Below are 10,872 nucleotides of genomic sequence, written 5' to 3'. Positions count from 1 at the left end.
GGAGGAGATCTCAGAGGTAGCTCTGTGATATCCACTTCCATGGACCGTTATCTATCCTGAAAGGATTGCTCTGCTCTGCGAGAGTTGCTAATGGATTCTTTGTCTTACGATGCGACACCGATAACACAATCAGGATCAAATTAGGTGACTTTTTCAAAGAAAGATGATTGTGTAGTTGCAAGGAACATAACATTCACAAATATGTTGACAAGATAACAATTGGTCTATTTGTTTCTGCTGTACCTGACACATTTGTGGAATTATCTCATACCTTGTGGTAAATTCTAATTTCTTGTTTTTAGCAAAAGTTCAGCAGGCCGAGTGACCCTGGAAAAAAGTGGTATAGCTCAACGGGCTTTATTTGGGAAATAATCTTATGAACGTGATGAAAATAGCAGCAACTGCCACATTTCTCAAAATAACAACCAAAGTTTTACCAACAATTCATTTTTGGATTAAATCATTTGTTTAATGAAATATAATGAATCCTGTATTAACGAAATAGACGTAAGAAGGTGTTTGGCAGGGGTAATGGTTACATGATGTGTCAAGTCAGGAGCTCGTGGCCCTATGAGTAGTGGCCATTGCTCACTGGTTACCTGTTTAGGAGCACTCAGCCGAGCTGTAAACATTCAACTTTACCGTGACAACATAAAGGCTCAATAAGGAACAAAACAACCTCCGCTCACTTCCATTGCCAGATGATGCAGCCTCAAGGTATAGTGATCACCTTACAGACTCTAGATTCGGGATTGTTTTTAACATTCAATTTACAATGGAACATTCGATTATGATCCTGACCAAGATTTGAAATCTCGACCCAAAAATTGTCATTCTAGGTGAAATGCAGAAACTGTAGCACGTGGGGCCCTGATTCTCACATTGTCAAAAGCTAAATTTGGAGGTGGCCATTTGATTCCGTGGCCGACATTGCCGAGGTCCTGACATTCAAACCCGGGCAGTTTATTCCAAATTGAGTCCGAATAAACTGTGTTCTCAAATTCAGCGAGATGATGCCATCTCATCGGTCGCTTACATTAAACTTGTCTTTTCAGTTAATTTGGCAAAATGTTAGCAGTGACAATTTAAAAGATACATTTCGATTTCACTGCCATGTGACGAAGGTCTCTGTAGCAGGGTGCACGTGGATGTGCAGCACGCCTCGTGTGGATAAGAGGCCACTTGAAGGGATGTCGGAAGAAGTTCTGTGATATCTCCTTCGACGGGCCGTTTTCTAACACGGGGTGATGCGTTGCTCTGCGGCACAGCTCCGAATGGACATTTGTCCGTCACGTGACATGGCACTGTAGCACAATCGGAATTAAATGAAATAGAAGGCATCAATTGCCTCTTGATGTTCAAGATGTTAATGCCTTTGACCAAATCACCCAGAATGTGCCAAATTTCGTCAGATCTCGGAAGCTAAGCATGGTTGAGCCATGGATCATGCTTCGATGGGCGACCACCACCTTGCACAACAGGTGTTATAGGCGGTTGCGAGGGCTACGTCGTCAGCATGGGGAAGTGCAGCAAAACCCATTGTTGTACTGTACTATGCTCCAACGTCTATGCTCCCAACTTTCACTGACCAACTTGGTGAAGTATGGTCAAACAACCCTGAAGAGCAGTCTGGCCTGGAGAGGCGCTTGTGCATCATCAATACCACACCTCCCGAGACACAGAAGAAGGGCCCCATGTTGAGCTTCTGCAAGCACCCTCGCTCACGTCCAGCGTTGTCGTCTAAGATGAGCAAACACTGAACAAGAGTTGTCGATTACGAGGCTGTATATTTAAGGCATCATTGAGCAGAGCAGCAGGGTAGTGCTATTTGTGGCGGTGGGCGTTTGCGGAGTGTATGATGTTCTTCATGGTTGTGTAAAACCAACATTGCTGTTTTACTTCTCATGATCAAGTACAGTTTTATGAAACGCACTCAGAACCACTTTCATCCACCTCATAATTTCATCGTTTTAATCCCGGTCCACCATCAATAAACATCTCGGTGAGGAGATGTTAAATCCCTCGCCTGGTATACAGGAGATCGTGGGTTCGATCCCGACCCTGACGTCTGTATATTTGGAGTTTGCGTGTTCTCCCCGTGGTAGCGTGAATTTTTCTTCGGCTCCTCTGGTTTTCTCCTGCACATTTAGATCAACATGCGTTTACACTATTTGACTGATATACATTTTTACGTGATAAGCAACTTCATTGAGCTATGCCTTGTGGCCAGGTCGCTACTGAAAAAGAGCTGTGAAAGCTCAATGGATCTTACCTGTGTAAAATAAAAAAAATTGACAAAATTTGTCTGTCCTAGGCGCCTAGATTCTGCTGTTGTTTTCCTCTCCAGTTGTACCCCTCCCACATATATCTCCAGATTTGTACGACAAATTCGCAATACAGAAATTAACAAAGATTTAACCCATGACCAAATATTTTACTGTTCGTAGAATGTTGACGTGCACTCAACCATTACAGCCCAGGGCCTCTTGTTCACACGAACAGGAATCATCCCAGCTGGTGGTGCATGCATTTGTCTTTGCATGTTTGTGTCTTTGCATGTGTAATAAAAGACTTGACCACGATCTCTGGCTCAGTGTCCTTTATTCGGTCCGTACTGCGTTCCCACACGGCTGTCTCTCTTATTCTCTCTGTGCTGGTCCCGATGTCACTCCAGTCCACATCAGCAGCCCCGCTGCTGTTCTTGTCGCTCTTGCAGCCCCACAGCAGCTCCGCTGCTGTACTCTCACACAGCTCCCTTGGCTGTTCCTGCTGCAGCTCTGACAGCCTCGTGCTGTCTCGCCTTCTCGTCGCTCCTGCGACTCTTGGCAGCCACCCCGCTGCCCCTCACACACAGCCTTACTGCCTATCTCTATCTGCAGCTTTACACCTCCCAGTAGCTCCCTACTGTTCCCAGGGTTGGCTCCCGCTTCTGACGGTGCCCCCTCGGCTCGTACGCCCGCGTGGCCCCACACCTTTCCATTCACACCCCGACTGCCTTCTCCTTCCGGTTTACCCGCTTAAGGACCCCCTACCTTTCACCCACGTCACCTGGCTCCGCCTCCTCGTGACGTCACATCCGGAAGGTCGCTTTCGCCCGCATTACACCACCCTCCCCCATAGAAAAAACCCAGCCGACCTCGGCTGAACAACACCAAAGCGTAATGCGGTGAACCGACCTTCCCCCTTAAAGGACACTAAGCATGCAATATAACAACAAGAACAACACACAAGTAACATCGACGAACGTACGAAAGCATGCGATAAATACGACGGCAAGAACAAGAACAATAACAACATACAATCAACGAAACGTAAGCGATTTGGAACGAGTGCGGGTCGCCGGCCCGTCCCGGACGGTCGGCGGCCCACTTGTAGAACGGGGACGCGATGGAACACGAGAAATGACAGGGGGTAATTCCCCTGCTGCGATTGGAAGTCCACCGACATCTCGTGTCCCTGACGAATCAGTCTTGGTCGTATTCCGCGAATGCGCCTGCAGCGGGGTCGGAAGGGTCGCCGGGCTTGAAGGTCCCGCAGCCCTGGCAGGCGCCCTCCGAACAGGCCCACTCCTCCCCCGCGGTGTCACGGTCGGCCTGTCTGGAACAGGTACGACAGGCGCTCTAGCAAGATCAATGGACGCAGGCGGGGAAGAGTCAGAGTCAGCAGCAACAGACCCCGGCAAGGCAACATTGGGAGATGACGCATCACGTAGGGGAGCAACATATGGTTTCAACCGCGACGTATGAACAAACCAACGGCGAGAACCAAACTGAACGCGCGCCGACTGTGGATTGGGAACCTCAATGAGGCGCACGGGACCATGCCAAGGTTTGTGCAATTTAGGAGAGGTCCCCGGCCGCACCTGCGGGCAATGGAGCCAGGCCAGGTCTCCCACCTTCCAGGGGCACTCCCCCTCAGACCGCCGAGCATACCGCTCGTTCCGGGCCTGGGCTTTGGCCGTAGCCACGCGGGCGTTTTCCCGCGCCTCCGTAACCCGGCGAACCGTGTCCTGAATGTATTCAGGGAGTGGTTTACGAGGTCCCTTCACCCCAGTACCCAATTGCACATCCACCGGAGGCACGTTTTCCCGACCATACATAAGGTAAAACGGCGAATACCCTGTAGCCGCATGGGGCGTCATCCTGTACGCCGAAAGCACTCCGGGGATGTGCAGATCCCAATCCGATTGCTGTTCACTCACAGTATGGCAAAGCATGGCAGACAATGTCCTGTTCAGCCGCTCAACCATACCATCCGTCTGCGGATGGTATAGAGATGTCCGTATCTTCTTAGTCCCAAGGCCTGCGCACACTTCAGCCAATAATTTAGAAGAGAAATTTCGGCCCTGGTCCGTGAGGAGTCTCTCCGGCGCCCCCTTGTCCATAATGTACCCAAACAAAAAGGCGTCGGTGATGGCCGCGGCCGACTGATCGGGCAACGGCCAGGCCATCGGCCAACGGGAGAGATACTCAACCCCTACCAGCAAATATTTATTTCCCCTCGCCGATGGTGGGAAGGGTCCCAATATGTCCAGTGCCACCAATTCATTGACTCGAGACACCTGAATCGACTGGAGAGGCGGCACGTAAGGATGTTTAGGCGGCTTACGCCGGGCGCATTCAGGGCACGCGCGCACGTGCCCTACGACATCTGTCGCCATGCCGTGCCAAAAATAATGACGCTGTAACGTCAACAAGGTCTTCTGCACCCCTAAATGCAATAGTGTGTCACAATGGAGAGTTCTAATCAACTCAAATCGCAAGGACGTTGGTACCACCACACGCCAGCTTTCCTGGAACCTTTCTTGCCACATAAGCAGACCATCTCGGAGAGCGGTTCGCGGCCCCACAGCCGAACTCGGACTCCCATTGTCCCTCATAGACCGCTTCCGCATGGACAACAACGACTCGTCCATCATCTGTTCCCGAATCCAGACAGACCGCGGCAGATTCAAAACCCCATCAGTCGGTCCCGGTTCCATCGGAGTATCCGACTTCCCGACGGCCAACGTAAGCGGCTGAGGGGGGTTCAGAATCGGCGAACACCTATGCGTCCCCGACGCACATTTACAAGGGGCGCGCCCCGGTAATCTGGAAAGTGCGTCAGCGTTCGCATGGCGCACTCCCTTCCGATGTTGAATTTGGAAGGAAAATTCCTGCAGCGTGTCCAACCAACGTGCCCACTGTCCCGATGGCTGGTCCATTTTAAGTGCATATTGCAAGGCCGCATGATCCGTACGCACAATAAAAGAACGACCGTAAAGGTACGGTCGAAATTGCCGTAGGAAAAAAACAACCGCCAAAAGTTCTCTACGAGTGACACAGTAGCGTGTTTCCGCAGGCGACAAGACTCGGCTACCATACGCCACGACGCGCTCTACGCCCCCTTTAGACTGTGATAATACCGTCCCAATACCTGTGTCACTCGCGTCCGTATCAAGAATGAAAGGGCGATCAAAATCGGGATAATCCAATGTCGGGGCCGTAGCCAATAGATCACGCAGACTCCGAAAGGCCGCCTCTTCCGGCTCTCCCCAAACAAATTTCCGTCCTTTACCCGTAAGGAGATGCAAGGGCCTCGCAATCGTCGCAAACCCCGGCACAAATCTTCGGTAATACGAGGCAAATCCCAAAAACCGCCGAACATCCCCCACAGAGGCCGGAGTCGGCCAATCCCGGACACCCCCTCTGCACTCACAATGTGCCCCAAATAACGGACGGACCGTTGCAGTAGGTGGCATTTCTTTGGTTTGAATTTCAAATTGGCAGAGCGCATCCTCGTGAACACTGTCTCCAGCCGCGTTAAATGTTCCTCAAATGTGCGGCTGAACACAATAATATCGTCCAAATATATAAGACACGTCTCCCACTGCAACCCCGTCAAAACGAGCTCCATCAATCTTTGAAATGTAGCAGGGGCCGCATTCAATCCCATCGGGAGGCAGTTGAATTGAAATAACCCCTGCGGCGTACGGAATGCGGTTTTCTCCCGTGAGGACTCGTCAAGGGGAAGCTGCCAAAATCCCGAAGAGAGGTCCAGTGTGGAAAAGAACTTAGCCCCCGACAATGCGTCAAGGGAGTCGTCCATACGCGGCAGGGGGTACGCATCTGCCACCGATATCTTATTCAATTTCCGGAAATCGACACAAAATCGCAAGTTGCCATCCTTTTTCTTAACCAAGACCACAGGAGCGCCCCATGGGCTGTTAGATGGCGATATAATGTCCGCAGCCAACATGTCTTCCACCGCCCCCCGAACGTGTTCTCGCTCCGCTGGACTCATCCGATGCGAATTTAACCGAATAGGGGCAGCGTCGCCCGTCTCAATGTGATGGGAAAGCAACGATGTGCGTCCCAAATCCAAATCGTCGGAGCTGAACACATCCGAATACGTCAGCAACAATTTACGCAGCGCATCACGTTGCCCCACGGACAGGGAAGAATTTTCGTCACATAAGGTAGCGATCCAACGATTATCCGAACCCCTTGGCTCGGAAACACCAGCGACCACTCCTCGGCGATGCGGACAATCGTGCGTCGCAAACGCCGTAGTGGCATGTGCCACAACCGTACCGGCCGGAACACGGATGTTTTCCACCCCCGCATTAAGCACCTGTAAAACCGGTAATTGATCCGGCCGGACGATGGTCTGTGCCCCAACTAACGCCAATCCCGTTGTTATCGTGGCGGATGGTGACAACAAGACCCCTAATGCTCCTAGCCGATTGGGCAGGGGCTTCCGATACCGCAAGGGTATAAGCATCTGTGAACCAGGTGGGATGTCCACAGATGCGACGGACAGCGCCTGCACCTGTACGGCCGAAGCAGGTCGCCCCCAGGGCGACGGCAGAAACGAGATTCGACGGCAGAAACGAGATTCGACGGCCCCCCGGCAATTCAATACAATTCTCATTGATTTTAATCAAAATGGGCATCTTAGCCAAAAAATCCGTGCCTAGTAAGCAAGGAACCGCAAAAGATCTCGATATTAACACAACGCCCGAAGCCGACACATCCCCTATAGATATCTTAGCATCCACCTGGCCCACGATACCCATACTACCCCCGTTCGCAGCGACGCAAGACCCATAAACCGGACGCACAGCCCCCGGCGGAATGCCCAACAGATGGAAAATGACATCCGATATAATAGTCGCAGACGCTCCCGAGTCGACCAAAATGCGCACGTCCACACCTTGTATGGACCCCGGTACAGTGGACGAACCCGTAGCGGCCGCGACAACTCTCCGTGCCAATTTGCGCCACTGCGTAACTGACTGACAAGGCCCCGTCGATGGCCTTTCTTTAACAACAACAATAGGATCGCGCAACAAAGGTGGTGGGTGAGGTGTAAAGCCTTGCCGAGTGTCTGGTGCGTGCCGACATGCCTGTTTCGGAGGTTCCTTGGTCGGCTTGTCCGGTGTTGTGGGCTCCTGCTGCGGCGGACCCGGGAAGCGGGCCCAGCAATCTTTGGCGTAATGGCCCCTACGGCCGCAGCGGAAGCAATCGGCCTCGTTGCGCCGAAGCGCAGGTCTTGCATCCCGGCGGCCCCGTCCCGATGGCGTAGCGCGCGGCCCCGGCCTTCCGCGTCCCGACCATGGAGAGGAGGCAGCCGTCAGCTCCTGTGGACCCCGCTCATCCGGCACATAGATCGCCCTTGTGGGGTCCCACCCCATCGCGCCTCCTTCCTTGACGGGCCCACCCGTCCATGCCGCCACTTGCTTCCAGCGACGGAGATTAAACTGCGCATCCAGACACTTTGCTGCCGCCCGGGACGTGAGCTTCTCATGCCCACACACAGGCATGGGGATCCCCAGATCCCGAGACAGCTCCAGCATTTTTCCCAATATGAGAGGCTCGAGCAGATCCTGTGGCGTGTCAGGATATGCTGCCATGGCCAGCTCCAACACCGCACCCCTGAACGCCACGGGCGATTCTTCGGGTGCTCGTTGTCGTTGAGCGAATCGCCGATGCGCGTCGTCAGGTGGCTCATAGGCGTTGGCCATTTCCTCAAAAACTCCACATAAAGTCTTCTTCTTATCGGCCGTTATGGAACGGAAAAATCGAACAGATTCGTCGTCCAGTAGAGTCGGCAACACTTCCAAGGCCTCCGCATCGGTCCATCTTGCTGAACGAACCGCCGCCAAAAATCGGCAGGCGAAAGCGCTCCAATCGCCCCCGATAGAGAATTCCTTAACTGTAATAAGGTGGCGACTTCGACTCCTCTTTACGCCGTCTTCCAATGATGGTTGTTCTGGAGGCAAATTAAAAATGGCGTCGGCCCGCGGCGTGGCCAAGATGGCGGTTTGGCGCCGCGGAGCGCGCAAGATGGCGTCTTCTTGCCGCGTGGCCAATGGCGGCGGCAGGGCAGGCAACGTGGCGGCCCGTGGAGCACCTTCTCGTTCCATCGTCGTCCTTGGCGTAACGAGGTGACATAGATGCGCCAGGACGCCCTTGAGTGTCTCCAGTTGTTCTGCCACCTGTTGCCATCTTTGGTCAGCGTCCGATGTTGTTGACGGACCCGCCATCGCGCCGACATCTTCCACGCCCGTCCCCGTGCTCGCCTCAGCAGGGCTCTCCTCCACCACCCCAGCAGAATCCGTGGTCGGAGGGAATTCGTCGTCGTCGGACGAAGAAGCCGATGCTGGCGCCGGGGGAATTTTCTTCCTTACTTGCTTAGACATGCCGTTTCACTTCTGACCCCAGTGTAATAAAAGACTTGACCACGATCTCTGGCTCAGTGTCCTTTATTCGGTCCGTACTGCGTTCCCACACGGCTGTCTCTCTTATTCTCTCTGTGCTGGTCCCGATGTCACTCCAGTCCACATCAGCAGCCCCGCTGCTGTTCTTGTCGCTCTTGCAGCCCCACAGCAGCTCCGCTGCTGTACTCTCACACAGCTCCCTTGGCTGTTCCTGCTGCAGCTCTGACAGCCTCGTGCTGTCTCGCCTTCTCGTCGCTCCTGCGACTCTTGGCAGCCACCCCGCTGCCCCTCACACACAGCCTTACTGCCTATCTCTATCTGCAGCTTTACACCTCCCAGTAGCTCCCTACTGTTCCCAGGGTTGGCTCCCGCTTCTGACGGTGCCCCCTCGGCTCGTACGCCCGCGTGGCCCCACACCTTTCCATTCACACCCCGACTGCCTTCTCCTTCCGGTTTACCCGCTTAAGGACCCCCTACCTTTCACCCACGTCACCTGGCTCCGCCTCCTCGTGACGTCACATCCGGAAGGTCGCTTTCGCCCGCATTACACATGTATGGGCACAGTTGAATTCATATTAATATCGACTGTACTCTGTTGTCGGAAAATAAAGAGCGCAGATTCTTGTTAATTTCTTGTTTTCTCAAACTCTGATTGAAAAGCGCCGTTCAGCATCTGGAATTCCTATAGATAAGCACCTCAGTGATGTATAACAACAATTAAAAAAAGCACGCAAGACGCTCATTCCCAGATGTGTCTCTCCACGTTTAAAAATAAAATAACTGTTTTTAACACATTCCACAACTCCACGTTTCAGCAGCACTGGCTCAACACAAGCAAACTGTGGACTGGGTTTTGACTTTCAGCGTCTCATCAGCACTGGGGCTTGCTTGAACAGATATTGCCCTGCGAACTGCCAGATGTGGAAATTCAACGACCCTCTTATCTTAGATACGAGTCCTAGTACAATGAAACTGTATAACGCACGACACAATCTAATCATGAGTGTCATGAACAAAGCAAGCAAAACACGCCGCATTCTTCCCATACTTGTCCCTGCACGTCAATAAAAGTCCGTCAACACAACTGGCTGCGAATATCAGGGGATGCGTTTTGGTGAATTAGACAAAGACGTCCATTGTGGGAACCCATAAATTTTGACATTCGACTCCACTGAAGATGATCATACGTGGCCGTCATGATGATGACAAAATATAAAAGACAGATACTCTGAGGCGATTAGAGGCACGATTGACATGGGAAAAGCAGCACTCGGCAACAGAAGAATGCAGCTGACAAGATGAGTAAATTAACAATAGTTAGAGAAGAGACTGGTGAAGACCCTGCTACGGAGTGGAGTGTGGAGTGTAGCGTGCTATGGAGTCTAGTGTGGTATGATGCATAGTGTGGTATGGAGTATAGGGTGGTATGGAGTGCAGTGTGCTTAAGGAATGCGATGTGGAGTGGAGTATGGTATGCAGGGTCGTGTGGTATGGAGTATACAGTACTGTCGTGTGGTATGGAGTTGATTGTGGTATGGAGAGTGGAGTGTGGTGGCGTTGGAGGAGGCAGCATCTTGGACACTGAGGAAGGTAGAAATGGGAATGGAACGTTTTGAGACGTGGGTTGTGGCGTCAGATGGAGAAAACCAGTTGGGTGGAGAGAAAGGGCTATTAGGAAGGGGCTGTTAAGAACGCCCAGACGTCGCATTAAAAACGTCCATAATAGAAGCTCGCCGCTATTCGACCGCCATTCCTCCTCCTACGCCTCTTCATTTTTCCCGCCAAAATATCGGGCGGGCACCACTCCCTCCATTGGTTATTGTTCACGATGTCATTGTTCACGGTGTCATTGTTCACGGTGTCATTGTTCACGGTGTCATTGTTCACGATGCCATTGTTCACGATGTCATTGTTCACGGTGCCATTGTTCACGGTGTCATTGTTCACGATGCCATTGTTCACGATGCCATTGTTCACGATGCCATTGTTCACGATGCCATTGTTCACGATGTCATTGTTCACGATGAAACGCGCTAAGTTCACGCAGCGCAGGCCTGCTAGGATCACTTATTTTGGTGCTATTACCCGAAACGTCGTGTATGATGTCTTTTTTTAAAGGCCACACGGTGGCATTGACGTATTGTACAACGCGGTAAACTTATTTCGCACCG

The sequence above is a fragment of the Lampetra fluviatilis genome, chromosome 37 (assembly GCF_964198595.1).
Source record: "Lampetra fluviatilis chromosome 37, kcLamFluv1.1, whole genome shotgun sequence".
Classification (NCBI taxonomy): domain Eukaryota; kingdom Metazoa; phylum Chordata; class Hyperoartia; order Petromyzontiformes; family Petromyzontidae; genus Lampetra; species Lampetra fluviatilis.
The sequence above is the reverse complement of the archived record's forward strand: the minus strand, read 5'-3'. Positions refer to the sequence as shown.